The 15,576-nt window shown below is 40.2% G+C and overlaps 1 long non-coding RNA gene across 1 annotated transcript in view; it reads left to right on the top strand.

The window, feature by feature from the left end:
• Positions 1–242: 242 nt before the first annotated feature.
• Positions 243–15,576, top strand: part of LOC149464690 (uncharacterized) — a 53,624-nt gene continuing 38,290 nt past the window's right edge. The window contains exon 1 of the long non-coding RNA XR_016312345.1: positions 243–261. This is a non-coding gene — a long non-coding RNA (uncharacterized LOC149464690). The remainder of the gene's footprint in view (positions 262–15,576) is intronic.

Below are 15,576 nucleotides of genomic sequence, written 5' to 3'. Positions count from 1 at the left end.
CCCTAGATCCAACAACCATTCCCTACTACCTCCAGAAAAGCTGCTATTGAGAGACTAGAGAAGTTTGCCTACCTGTTGCTGTTGCTAATTGTTTTGGAGTATCCCATGACCCTAAACCCCTCTCCTGTTTATTGTTTCCTCAGCAGTAAATCCTGAAAAGACAGCCCCTAGATCAAGCTTCAATTGTGCGTGTGCTGGTGTGATTGGTGGCCTCTGTACCACTTTGGAAGAACCTGTCTGTTTCCAGTGGCCCCTTCAGAGGTAAGCACTACATTTACATTTACCCAGAATTTATATTTTTTAAAACTATATTGTTCAAAAGAAAAACAAGGCAGTGTATCATGGTACGCATACAGTGTCATGCTGTCAATTCAACAGATGCCTGATTAACCCCATGATCTGTTCAACAGCAATAAAATATTGTTCTTTACCATCTATAACAAAATATTTAAAATTTAGCACATGTTATGTAGACATATTTAGTAGACACGTATGTAGGCATATTTTCTTTTTAAAAGGTAAAGGCGTTCCCTGTGCTCTTGTGTAAACTGAAGTATACAATCAAACAACCTACAATAATAACAAAGAACAAGCACACCCATAAATTTGTTCATACTAATTTTATATTGAAGCCAGAAAGAGATTTTATATATATATATACACGGGTCAGGCGTTAGTTTATGCCCTCCCACCTAATACTGAGTGGGGATGTGCACAACTGAAAAATTCGTGTCATTTCATTTTGGATTAGTTTGTTAATAATTATGTTTTGTCATATTCTGTTAGAATGATTCGTTTTCAGAATTGTGTACATTATGTTAGAATTATTCATTTTCAGAATTCGTTTTGTATATTCAGATTTGTTTCATATTTGCATTATTTTCAAATCGAATCAAAATTCAAATTTGAAATTCAAAATTTGACTTTTGAAAGACAGCTATATTCGTTCTATTCTACTCTATTCTAGTCTTTTATTTATTATTCTATTTTTTTATTTTCAATTCTATTCTATTATTTTATTTTCTATTCTGTTATATTCTAGTCTGTTCTTTTTTATTCTATTCTATTAAATTCTATTCAGTTTTATTATATTATATTCTATTCCATTCTTTTTTATTCTATTCTATACTGTTTTATTCCATTGTATTCTATTTTTTTTATAAAGCAAGTAAGAGTCATCATCTTATTTCACTTTTCTACCTTACTGTATTTATTGCAATATGTTTTCATTTCGAATTCTAATTCATTTGTTAATTCAAATTCATTTTCAAATTTGAATTCGGATCATTCATTTCATTGTAAGTTATTTCAGATTTGTTGAAAATCTTAACTATTGTGATTCAGAAACTCAGATATATCCGAATCTCCCAATAACAAAAATTTTATTTAAATTTTGAATTGGACATTGATATTGAGTAGGTCCTAATTTTTCCACCAAAACAGTCCTGACCCATCAAGGCTTGGATACCATGACACCTCTGAAGGTATGCTGTTGTATATGCCACGTCATATGCGTCCTCACATGCCCGTGTAAGCTCCTATATGCAAACGCATAGGGGAGCATAGAAGACTTATAAGAGATGGATGCGATAAGCATAGTGTCCCCAGGCACTTTTTGCAATCCCATCAAAATATCTTCTGTCTTCTTGAGGTCTTAGCAATCGAACATATTCCAAAAGGTACATTCACTGACAATGAAAGACTAGCCCGTTTATGTAAGAGATGTTCTGGATCTACAAATTAGGTTCTATGACCCCCAATGGTCTCAATGAGGATCTTGAAATCCATAGCATTATTTAACAAGTATGACTTCTAGTCCCCGGAACTGGGATCCTCCAGTAGGTTTTTTTTTTTTTTTATGGTTATGTACCGACTTTTTTTTTATACAGTATTGTCTTCTTTTAACACTTGTTTTTTAATCTTCACTGTTACCATGTATATATTCTGTTTACTCAATTACGAATACATGTTATTACGCATCTATTGCATTTATTTGATTACGAACATATGAGCTACCTAATTTGATACCTGTATTGATTTTACTATATTCCTTTTAGCCATACCTTTTATACAGTCATTTTCATATGCCAAGCTTTCACTTCTCCCCACCCCCTTCTTTGTCCATATACCCATAATTACCTCACTATACACGCAATTTTTGACATAGCTTCCATGAACCAGTGATGTCATTTTTAACTTAGAGTTCTTCCACAAGAATAGTCTTTTTTTCTTTTTTTTTATTGTTGTATTACCCTTATTCTGCCAAAGATAAAAGTATATCATGCTTTCCAATATTGTTCTTATACATATCACTTTTTATAATTTGCAATTTGTACCTTTAAATTTGTATTCAGCATTGCTTCAGGACGAGCCGTCCGCTCTGATTGGCGCCCCATCCCCTGCTAATTACACTCAGCCAGCCTTCCCTTTAATGGTCTTCTATATAATGGCATCCAGACAGGGTTACCAGAGACTTGACAAAGCGCAACTGTGCGAAACATGTCGTCTTGGCAACACTACATATGCTCCCAGCTGAAGCCAATGCCGGACACTGCCTTCGCTTGCCATGGTGACACCACCCAGGACGCTGGTACGCTGACACCATGTGATTTGAAGCCGACAGGAGCATTCTCTGATCTCAGCTCCCCTCAGAGTGGACGGGCCGTCCATTGGAGTCACACTGTCCACTTCAGGCTGGTCAATTTTATTATATTTGTTACTTTGTCTCACCCAATAAAGATGCACCTTCACTAAGGTGCTTGTCTGAGAGCATTTTCCACAGTGCCTATTTTTTCCAGTTCTGTTGTATATGGCACAAGACCACCAATAGCAGATCTTTTAAGTCCTGTAAGCTGTGAGGTGGGGCCTCCATGGATTGGACTTGTGTTTCCAGCACATTCCATAGATGCACGATTGGATAGAGATCTGGAGAATTTGTAGACCAAGGCAACACCTCAAACTCATTGTTATGTTCCTTAAACCATTCTTGAGTCACCTGTTCTATGCTCCAGCACCTGGTCTTCCCCTCCATGTGTGGCTGCTTGCTTCTGGATTTTGCCAGTACTGCAGCCAATCACAGAGGGTGCGCTGTCTTAAAGAGCTAGCTGACGTGCAAGCATGCGTTTGACCTGTGAGCATGCGAGCAACAAAGCCAAACACTACCCAGCTGGACCCATGTGAACACTAGTGACTTCTTTGTGATCAAGTGTCTCCAAGCACTGTCACAGTAACCCTAACATTCACTAGTGCCATTTGTTTCTCTTTAAGTTTATTACTTTTTAAGCTGTTATTTTATATTTAGATTGTATTTCACATTGTACTATATACATGCAACTTTCTCTTTTACAAATAAAATAAGAATTCTCAGAGCACTGTGGATGGGCCAAAGAGACAATAGAGCAGACACCTTCTGCTTTGAGGTCCCTTTTGATTGAAACCTCATGCTGTCATACAGCATAAAGCATGAGTTACTGCAATGTGCCATCATTTTGTGTGTAAATGTTAGCTTTGAGTTCTGTAAACAACAGGCTTTTTTAACCACTTGACCTCCAGAAGGTTTTACTCCCGTCATGATCAGGGCTTTTTTTGCTACTTTAACTGGCAATTGCTTAGTCATGCATCACTGTACCCAAATTAAATTTATATAATTTTTTTTCACACAAATAGAGCTTTCTCTTGGTGGTGTTAGATCACCACAGTGTTTTCTAATTTTTTATTATATAAATGAAAAAAAACAATACTTTCTACTTTCTGTTATAAAATATCCAATAAAAAAATAATTTCTTCAAAAATGTATGCCAAAATGTATTCTTCTACATGTCCTTGGTAAAAAAGAATCCCAATAAGTGTATGATTATTGGTCTTTGTGAAAGCATCTTCAAGCTATGTCATAAAAACTCGAATTTAAGCAACTTTGATGGTATATTGATAATGGCGGTGATTAGCGACTTATAGTGGGACTGTGATAGAGTGGCGGGCAATCTGGCACTAACAGACCCTCTCTGGGAGGTACAATAACTGACACTGACATCAATGGTGACACTAATACAGAAATCAGATATAATACTGTACACTATCACTGTACTAATGACACTGGGTTGGAAGGAGTTAACATTAAGGGGCAATAAAGGGGTTAACTACTTTGCAGGTAGATGAAACAGCCAGCTCGCTGCTCTGTGTTTGTAGACACAGGAACTCTGTGCTGTGCTGTGATTGGACACAGCTGACCAGCAGGTCTTAGCCATAAATCATTGGCTGATGCCTGCTGACAAATTACGCTGTGTCCAACGACAGCCGGGTCATCTGGGGGCATGTGCATGTGCACCCTAAACCTGGAAGCATGATGGAAACCTTTAATGACAAAAGGAGAAAAATGATCTGTACAAAGCTTTGCTGCAGGTGGAAAACTTAGAAGCTATGGGAATGCAAAAGCCAATCACCACACATTTGAGTAGTGTGGTGATACTGGAAGAAAGCAAAGAAGGGGCACACTCTCCTCGTGCATTACCGTGATAAAAAGGAATTTGTTTAAAAAAGTGTATACTCACAAACTAAGATTCATAAAATAATCTAGGAACCAATGTGACAGTCCGAGCAACTGGTAGTCTGGCAACAAGGTATGCTAACGCGTTTCGGGAGACGTACTCCCTTCTTCAGAGCTAGTGGTACTTTAAAGTGAAACTTATTTGTATCTGAGCACCACAAACTGACAACACTATTTGAATCCATTTTAAATTTCAAAACAAACTCAATCATCCATTCATGTCTCCATGCTTTATTTTTTGGGAAATCACTTTAAAAAACACCACCCTAGTATTTCTATCTACAGCCATCTTGAGTAAGGGCAGATGATTCATGTAGCATTCACTTCCTGAAATCCACTTACCCTTAGCTCAGAGATAAAGGCAGAAGGGTGTGCTCACTTGAGAAAGCTCCTTCTTCCCTCCTCCATTGAAAGGAACAAAATAGTTCATGAAGATTCCTGGGATGTATGACATCATTTTGACCTAAGCCAAAAATCAAGAAGCAACAGAAGAAATGTAAAAAAAATGAAAACAAGTAAATATAATATACATTCCCCCCGGGGGGGGGGGATATTTGTACCAGATCTGAAGGGTCTAACATGGACTTTGGGGGCTCTCATGCTATATATTTTGCATGGTGTTCCAACTCAAAATGTATACCAGATCCAAGGTATATAGTATTGATTTTGTAAGGAATCTCATGTATTTTTTATTTTTTTTGCATGGGGCACCCAAGACTCTATACTAGATTCACAGAGTCTGGTAATGACTTTGGGGGGACCTCATGCCATTTTTTGTTGTGGTTCCCCGTTCCCTTCACTGCCTAACTAATTTCAGCTCCCTGTCATCATCCTAAACATTGAAGGACCCGCAGTCCTGCATGTACACGGACTGCCTACAACCCAGCAATGTTGAACAGTGAAGGAAAGAGAAGACTGCCAGGGGAGTGAGGAAAAAGTTAAGTACATTACCTTAATTATCATCACCTAGGCAACATGAGCAGGTAACCCTTGAATAGGTAGGAGGACACACTATAATGTTTAATGTTTTTCAGTTCAGCTTTAAGATCAACCCAAATGCTCCACCTGCTAGCTAGAAAACAAAGATTATTATTCAATATTTCAATGTATATTGCTACATTTTTTATGTCCTTATATGTCCTTACCATAATAATTTAAGAAAATATGTATATTCAGAACCACTATACAATACTTTTACGATTGCCCAGTGGTGCCCCAAATCTTTTGTAATCCTAGCACAGCCCCAACTGTCAGATTGCAAAAACAAATTTTCATAACATAATGTTATTGTTACTCTTGACTGCCTAATGTTTCCAATTATATAAAGATAATCAGCCCAATGACTAGCAAATATAAATACAGACCAGAGAACATCTGATCTGTAAGGGCTTGTCTGTATAGAGAATAAATCCACATAATTAAGATTCTATTTGATAAGCATAGCTGCCCTAGTATATGAAAAGATATTGAGCAACCTGTGAATAAGTTATTGAGCCCAGCCCAGGCGTCCTCTTTCACCTGTTTATTTGCCAGTGAATAAAGATCCTAGAAATGATAATGAACATAATTATTGTGACTGGAATAAACTGTATATATGTAAAAGCACTGAACTAACAGACTCATGTGTGTCTTTTCCTCTCTTATAAGTTTGATAGATAAGTTTGGTGGGTCAGTGAATGTTTAGTAACCACATAGTTAGAGTTATCATTATATTTTTTTCCTACAAATCAATATTTATTGAGGCTTTTACAAATCATGCATACTTGCTCTTCTATATTGTATTAAATGCAGAGCTTTGTAGATTATCTATTTAACCAATTCCCATCCGCCCTTAAGCAGAAATACTGCTACAGGGTGGCACAGGTGCGCAAAATCACATATATATACGTGATTTTGCATTTCTGGGTAAGGGGCACTGCTTGTGCGCCCTAACCGTGCCACCATTCGTGGCCACGGCTGTTAATCACCGGGTCCCAGCCGGTAATTACTCACCAACGCCCAGTGATTTCCAACGATCACCGACAGGGAGGAGGACTGTTTTGTTTACTAACAGTCTTCCTCCCTGTCGGCTCGGGCACGCTGCTCTGGATGGCTGTGCACAGCACAGCCATCCAGAGCAGTGTGCTTACAGTGAAGTACCAACACACCGCCCCCTAGTAAAACACTCCCTTAACATAGTTAACCCTTTGATCGCCCCTCATGTTAATCCCTTCCTGCCCAGTGCCATTAGCACAGTGTCAGTGCTTTTTTTTACACTGATCACTGTATTGGTGTCACTGGGGATGTCAGTGACAACAAGTCAGTTCCCCCTCCAGTGTCAGACTGTCTTCCACAGTCCCACTATAAGTCACTGATCGCCACCATTACTAGTAGAAAAAAATAAGCAAAAAAAATTCCAGTATCAATACTACCATTTGTAAATGCTATAACTTTTATGTAAACCAATTAATTTACATGTGTTGGGATTTTTTTTTAGCAAAGACGTAGCAGAATACATTTTGGCCTAAATTTATGATGAAATGTTATTTGTAAAAATTTTTTACTTGACATGTTTAATAGCAAAAAGTCAAAAACATAGTTTTTTTTCTCAAAACTGTTGGTCTATTTTTTTTATAGCGCAAAAAATAAAAAACGCACAGGCAATCAAATACCACCAAAAGAAAGCTAAGTTCGTGTGAAAAAAAGGACATAAATTTTATTTGGGTGCAACGTTGCATGACTGCGCAATTGTCAGTTAAAATAAAGCAGCGCTGTAATGCAAAAAATGACCTGGTCTGGATGGGGGGTAAATCCTCTGGAGGGCAAGTGGTTAAAAGAGAATTTGGGAATACCAAAAAAACAGTCATACTTACCTAGGTGGATGCAGCATCAGTCCGAAGCTGCATTAGTCCCCTGCCACCTCAAAGACCTAGAACTGATCGATAAAAGACCATTGATTACTCGGTCTTCAGTGAGCATCAAGCTGGTGAATGTGTCACCAGCTCTCTGTTCTGCCCTTTAAGCTCTTACTGGAATGCCAGACTGTGGAGGGAGACGCAGACTCATGCTGGCTGAGCCACCTGCCAGTCATGACATCTCAGTGGAGTCCATCACAGATAATGTCCAGGTTCTGGACACTCTCTGTGACATCAACCAACAGCTATATGCTGGGTGTCCAGTGCGCCCCTGTGCCTTTAAGGAGGAGTGGGTTCCCTCCAGATTCACCTGCCCTCAGTCTATCCATTATTATGCATGTGCTCCTACTATGGAGGCTCTCAAAATGTATAGAGTCAGGACTGCAGAAAATACCGGAGTGCAATGAAAGATGCTCTGCAGATTACGCATGTATTTGCAAATGTGTGCAAACTAAATCCCTGTTTTTAACGTAAACTGTTAGACAAGATAATGTGGTTGGTTGCAGGCTGGTTGGTAAGTTGAGCTGGGAATTTTTCTTTGTGTTGTTTGACAGTGGACTTTAGCCCGCTGTCAGCAGAGAATGGGTCACAGGAGTGCAGAATGAAGTGTACGCCTGTGACCAGCAGTGCACGCCTGTGACCTACTTATACCTACAGTATCAGTAGGGTCAAAAGAACTTTGGCCCTGCTTCTCCTTTAGCTGAGCAAACACTCATTTTGCAGTTACACTGTCTACCTTCTCAATAACTGTTGAGATATCAGCCACACAAGGAGTGCATTGTTTCCAAATGTAAGCCAGTTTATAGCGTTGCAATGTGAGAAGGAGCAGTAAGTACAATCATTGTGGGAGTTTAGGTTTCCCCTGAAGAGATGATTTTTCAGGGATCACCTAAAGGTGGATAGAGTAGGATATAGCCAGAGAGATTAAGGTAGGGGGTTCCAGAGAGAGGTCCTGCAGATGGGAGGAGGTGACAAGGGAGTTTTGGGAGGAGTGATGAGGACAGCTTTTAAGATCCACTGATCTTGAAAGAAGAAGATTGAAACAAGATTGGTGTTGTAGCTTGGGGCAGAGTTACAGATGGCTTTGTATGTTTGTATTTTGAATTTTCATTAAATCGCTCTATTTAATTTCTTAAAGGCCTGAACTGCTGGATACATTACTCCTAATCACCGAGTTCAAAGTAGAATAGCCTTCTATGCACTTACAATGATATTTTCAGAAGCTCAAGAGGTTTTGTAAAGATATTGGTTCCAGTTCATCATTTTAAACTGTTAGGAAACTTGATACATTTTTCAGATAGTACATCCACGATTCCTCCTTTTCAAACTCAAGCCGTTAGCTCCTTATAGGTCTAATATTTTAAAAACAGAGATCCTTTGAAGACAGTTGAATGATTTTGAGATTAACTGCTTAGGGTACATTTTTTTTTGCCATTTGTTTAATCCTCAGTAATTAACACAGGGACAGAATCTGCTTGTACATGCTCATGATTTTTATTGCTTTCATTTATTCTTACAAGGTCAGGGTTTTGGGGACAGCAGTATCTCCTGCAGCTGTATTAGTGCACTTGTAACAAAAAAAATTGATTACTATCTGTATTTTTTTATTTTGTTTGAACTAAAAGAGCAGTATTAAACTCAAAAATAAATTTTTATTTTAGGTTCTTTTTCTCCACATTGCATTTACCTCCTCCTTTACCCTAAGTTCACAGCTAAGCGTTTTCTGCAGTGTTTTGCAGAAACGCAGTCCATTTTACAGTCCATTTAACATAATTTCCTATAGGACATGTTCACATCTGCGCATTTTCACCGGTGCGTTTTTTAGAAAGGGTCAGGGACTTTTTTTAACGCAAAAAGTTGCGTTTTTGTTTCTATAGACTTCAATGGAAGCAAGACATATTTTTAAAAAAAATGTAAAAAAAAAACCTCCAAAAAAATGCATCAAAAATGTAGGTGCAAAAACGCAATGCAGAAATGGCTCAAAGGCAACCTGCATAGGTGCGAACCTAGCCTTAGTACATAATGACATTACTGTTTGGAACTCGTCACTATACGTTTTGTCACTGGTTGACTTTTTCAGGAATCAAGGAGGAGTGAATTTAAGCAATTTTTGACCAACTTTAGTTAACCCCTAAGGGTAAAACAAATCTGAGGTAAAACAAAACAAATGCACAATTCTGCAATGTTGATATGTGTTAGTAAAACCGTACATATCATCACAACCACTTTGTACATCCAGGTGAATTATACCTTGTTTTTTCAGGACAAATTGGGCTTTCATTTGGTGGTAAATGGTAATGGATAGCTCATGATTTTTTTTTTTTATTATCAAATTAAAACTGGTAAAAATAGTAAAAAAAAAATCATTGTTTTTATTTAGCTGTGTGTTTCTTGTTACAACCATAACCTACCACCAAAGAACAACCCAAAATAAATTCTCCAGCTCTTGACGATCGCAGTGATACCATATATGTGTATGTTATTTGTTGTTTGTACCCGTAGTATAGCCCAGAAACAATAGTGCGCATTTTGTTTTTGTCTCAGAAAACATGGCCGCCGCGGGACATTGAATGTCCTGTATGATATCCGCTGTGTTCTGGTCGATGCCGTATCAGTAGATTTGTGTTGCTGGTCCGTCTGAGTGTTCGGTTTGGATCGAAGAAGTCAGTGTCTGTGTGAGTGAGGGGTGAACCCTTCAGGATTCTATCACGTGGTCCTGGAAGGCGGGCACTGCTGTGTGTATGGTACCCGGACACTGGCAGCATGGCTCCGAGGTGAGAAAGTGGATGAAAGAGACTTCTTTAGAGTCTGTGCTCCTGGTAAAGGGGACAGTCATAGCCTGCCCTTCTAGTCAGGAGAATCCTAGTCATGTTTAACCTCCCTAGCGGTATGATTATTTCATATTTTTGGTGCTGAAAGCGGTACAATTATTTTGCATGGAAATATGTAGTTTTTTTATTGTAGGCTGTAATTTTTAGGAATAACTCACTGAAATCTGTCTGAACAAGATTCTAAATCATACATTTAATTCAATAATATAATCAAACCAAAAACACTGAAATGTGAAATAGAGCGCCAAGTTCGCACATTACTGAGCAAAGTCGCAGAATCGTTTTCAGTGTTTGATGACGAATTTCTCCACGAATCATTATCACTCCATTCTGCAAGTGGTTCTAATTTACTATCGCTGTTCTCTAGCCGGTCTAAAACCGCTTTTGACCTAAAGGGACACTTTTTGGACGCCATGGACTTTTCTAAGTTTCCAGGCAGAAAGAACAATCAAAATGCAGACAGGGGACAGGACAAAGCACTAGGGACAAAATGTATGTAAAATAGGTTGAAACAGCAATGTTTTACCATGTAAAATCATTTTGAAAAAAATTAAATTTTTTTAAAATTTTCAAATCTCCCGCCGCCAGCGGCGGCGCCTGTACGTCCCGACGTCACAGGGACCGGAACACAGGAGGCGGATGCCGGCATCAGCCGGAGGAGATGGCCGGGGACACTGCAGGGGACACATCGTGGGAGCGAAGGACAAGGTAAGTGCTGCAGGGACTCCCTATACAGCGCTGTATGGTAAGCCCGAGTGTAGCTCGGGGTTACCGCTTTTGGTACTGACATTTTACCCCGAGCTACACTCGGGAATACCGTTAGGGAGGTTAAGGAGGACAGAGCCATGCTTAATGAATGAGTGAGCAGAGTACGGGAACAGGGGTAAGAGGGGTTATCTCTTACATGTGCATATTGATTTTGCATCTGGTGAGTGCGCAGTCTATTATTGGTTTGGATATCACCACCTTTTGAATTTACTATAGAGATCTCTGCGATTCTCTCAGCACTCAACCCACTGGGATATTGTGGACTGGGCACTCACAACCATTATTGATTAGTCACGACACAGTGACTTGTGTGGACTATATCTGTTGCACTTTATTGTATTTTGCGCCATAGTATGTTATATATTACATTAATTGTGCACATTGAGACACTGGTTTTAAGCATTCCAGCACTTTATTCATTGATGTTTGTTTTATGCATTATTTATGATTCCCCAGCGCTGCACCCTCTGCATATATATTTGATTTGAGGTTGTTTGGTACCTTTTGGTGTACAGCGGCTATAACGACTTTTAGCGCTCACTTACCCATTACCTGATTATCACAGCCATCATGTGACCCGGAATCGGGAGACCTGGGTCCCGATCGTTAGAACGGGACCCGGGGCTCTCAGTGACACCACGATCTTTGTGCTGGGAGCGCGCCGAGCGGTGCGCTCCCAGCACAAAGACAGGTACGCAAATATGCGGCCCCACGGAAAAAAGCCCAGTTCCGGGAGGCCACATAATTGTGTGATATCGGCGTCAAGGGGTTAAAGCAGAACTAAACCCTCCTAGCACAAGCAAATGTGACAGTTATCAATAATTGTGTGCCTTGACTGTAACTGTATTGAGAAAATGTTAAATTGATGGGTTTCGTCCTGCTTTAACTGCTCACATGAGTCTGGTGAGTTTGTTTCTGTTGGCGGAAAGGTTCCATTTGCCTATAAATTACTGTATAGTATCTGAATTGCATTGTGCTATTTTGTAAGTTTTAACTATCTCTTATTATTTTAGGATATTTTCACAACTGCTAGTATGATAATTTGAAAAAGTGTTTTATTTACTCACAGTGCAAATTGGGTTTTAATTTAGTGCAGATGAAACAGTCAACCTTCCAGCAAAATTGTTTGTCTGTAAAGCTATGGATCACTAAGGCTCATATACGTCAGCATGTCACAGAAAATATAGCTGTATGTGATGTGTAAAATGCTAAGATTTTCTTGATAAAATTTTGGATTTTCTGCTAAAAATATTTTAACATATTAAACGCTGCTGAGTCTTATAGTGGTCTGTTCGTAATGCTTCATGAGAAAATAATATAATAATGTTGTAATGTCACACCTTTATAATTAGCTGTTGTAATTTGTATTTTCAAGTTCAACAGTCAGCAAATTATTCCAGCCATCTCCCTGTGAAGTTTTTTACAGTTGTTCCAATTCCTGCCTATGCCATCAGCCTGTATTCTCTGAACAAAGACCTCTTTTAAACCCCAAGGATGTTCACTCACTTATGGCACTGTATTGTCACTTCCTCCTCACATTGTTTGTCTGGTGTCAGTAGAACACACTTGTGAAGTAGGCAGGGTACACATACAGAATGTTTTATAAATGTATAGCACTACCCCCTTAATAATAGCTGAGTTTTTTGGTCCCCTTATAGTCCTGCACAGCCAGGCAACACGCATTTTTCTTCCACAATTGCACTCAGAGTCAGTAAACAGTCCTTGATATTGGTGTAATATTTTATTAAGGGGTAATGAACTTGGATGGAGTAAGGGGTGTATGGGATGTCCAAGGAACAGTGAATTGTGGACAAACTCCTTAGCAACTATGTACAAGTTTTTACAAGCTCTTGTCAGAGAGCTCTCCAGCCTTTCCTGGTGTACCACCCCAGACCCCAGATAATCTTCTTATCCAGCTGCCTGAGGGAATCCCTGGGCAAGGAAATCCAGTGCCTGCACTTTAAGATGAAATAGTCCCAGGTAAGGAGCTAATCAGGTTTCCCACCAGGTAGCTCTTTTTGTCTTAACAGGCCCAGGGGGGTGTATGAGTACTCACTCTCTGCCTCTGTCCTGTAAGCTGATTTAGGTAGGTGGCTGCCTTGACGTCTTCCACTGGGCTGGCTCCTTTCTTGGCTCTACAGGTGGTCCTCACTCTGGGGGCCGGTGAGGCTGAGCAATGCTCCTTTCCAGATTCCTGTGTGTAGGCAGGCCTTATCCCACTGTGCCCCCTCCCAGGCTCCTGCATCTCAGCTTTCCTCACATTTTCCACCCAAACTTTCCTGCTGCTGAGCAGGCTCAGTCATACCTAAAGGCTGCTCTGGTCCCATGCCATGGAGATTGACCAGAGTCCCTTGAGTATGCAGACCAGCCCCTCCTCACCCCTGCCCACTGCTTCTAGAATCTTCTCTAAGATTCTAGAGCGGGGGGGGGGGTATCAAGGAACTGATCTGCAGAGCCTCTGCAGAGCTTGCTCAGGAATGGCAGCAGGCAGGTGTGAGTGCATCTACATGCACAGTGAGGCAAATACTTTTGGAGGATGGCCTGGTGTCAAGAAGGGCAGCAAAGAAGCGCACTACTTTCCAGGAAAAACATCAGGGCCAGACTGAAATTCTACAAAAGTTACAGGATTGGACTGCTGAAGACTGGAGTAAAGTCATATTTCTGATGGATATTGAATCCCCTTTGTGATTGTTTGGGGCATCCAGAAAAACCTTGTCAGGAGTAGAGAAGGTGAGCACTACCATCAGTCCTGTGTCATGCCAACAGTAAACCATCGTGAGACCATTCATGTGTGGGGTTGCTTCTGCTCATTCACAATTATTTTTAAGAACACAGCCATGAATAAAGAATGGTACAGCAACATCCTTTGACCATCCAAGAACAGTTTGTTGATGAACAATGCCTTTTCCAGCTTGATGGAGCACCTAGCAATAAGGCAAAAGTGATAACTAAGTGGCTTGGGGAACAAATCATTGAAATTTTGGGTCTATGGCCAGGAAACTCCCCTAGTCCTTAATCCCATTGAGAACGTGTGGTGAATTTTCAAGAGGCGGGTGAACAGACTCCCCCCTCCCAAATTCTGACAAACTCCAAGTATTGATTATACAAGAATGGGCTGCTATCAGTCAGGATGTGGCCCAGAAGTTGATTAACAGCATGCCAGGGCAAATTGCACAGATCTTGAAAAAGAAGGTTCAACACTGCAAACATTGACTCTTTGCATAAATTTAATGTGATTGTCAATAAAAGCCTTTGACACTTATGAAATGCAGGTAATTAATTATACTTCAGTATACCATAGTAACAACTGACAAAAAGATCTAAAACACTGAAGCAGCAGACTTTGTGAAATTTAATATTTGTGTCATTCTCAAAAGTTTTGGCCAGGGCTGTAAAGATGAACTTAGGCTTAAAGTATTATAATGGTTAAAGCAATATTAACCCCAAAACAAAAATATTATATATTGCAGTTTACCAATCACTTCCCGCCAGCTGTATGCATATATACTTACTCTCAGCGGGTTGGCTTTAACTCTGAGTGGTTGCATATACTGTATGTTTCCTTATGTAAGCACATTACAGTCCATACCTCCGGAGACAAACCCCTGTGAAAAGGGCCTGAAATTGACCAATTCATTCAAGCCGGGGGGGGGGGGGGGGAGTAGCATGCAAATAGAAAGGTATGGAGAAATAAGCTTACATCATGAGCCACTTTTCTGTCCATGTATCCTGCCCACTTGGTGCTTTGTTATCCTGTTTTATACTGCATATGATGCTGCATTAATACCATATTTAGAGAATGTATATCCTCCATTACTCTGTATACTTGATACCTCTCAAGTCTGTGTCATTTTTGGCTTTAATTCCTGTATAATTCTTTGCACAGCTTATTGTATGCATGTTTTATATAATGTAAATTGGTGATGGGCATGGCTTGTTTTTTTGCTGCCTCTCTGGCTGAGGGATCAGTTGGGTTTCAAACCCGGGTGCCTGGGTCCTTTTTTGGCACCCGGCACGCAGGGGCTGCACCATGGGGTCTTCTCTTGCCCTGTGAGTGCAGCTGTGCATGGCCACCATGTCCTGGGGTTCTGGCTTTTGCCATTCTCCTTTGGTTTGGTGGCCGTACTCATTTCCTCAGCATATCGACAGTTCGCTGATGCGTGATGTCACTCCACATGACATGGCGTGGTGATGCCACGCACTGACACACCGGGGGGTGGAGTCCTGCATTACTCCTTGATGAGGCAGCGTGGGATCAGCATTTGGGCATCATTTTCCCTCTTTGGCTTCCTCATTTGCAGGCTAATTATCACTATTGTGTCATTGGATGGACCTCTCAATGAGGTTCCTATATATTTGAGGTCCCGCTCACCCGTTTTGATACTCCTTGTCCATAGGCACCAGTGTGGACTCTCCCAGACTGTGGTATGGTGCTGTTTTCCATGGTGAGCAGTAGGTAGACTTTGATACCCAATAGGAGGCTTTTTTTCCCCGTGGAAGTTAGAATTCTATTTAATCTTACTCTCTTTTGGTTTAATGG

Source organism: Staurois parvus, unplaced genomic scaffold (assembly GCF_062004578.1).
Source record: "Staurois parvus isolate SC_StPar_1 unplaced genomic scaffold, SC_StPar_1.0 ptg000149l, whole genome shotgun sequence".
NCBI classification, from domain to species: domain Eukaryota; kingdom Metazoa; phylum Chordata; class Amphibia; order Anura; family Ranidae; genus Staurois; species Staurois parvus.
The sequence above is the reverse complement of the archived record's forward strand: the minus strand, read 5'-3'. Positions and strand labels throughout refer to the sequence as shown.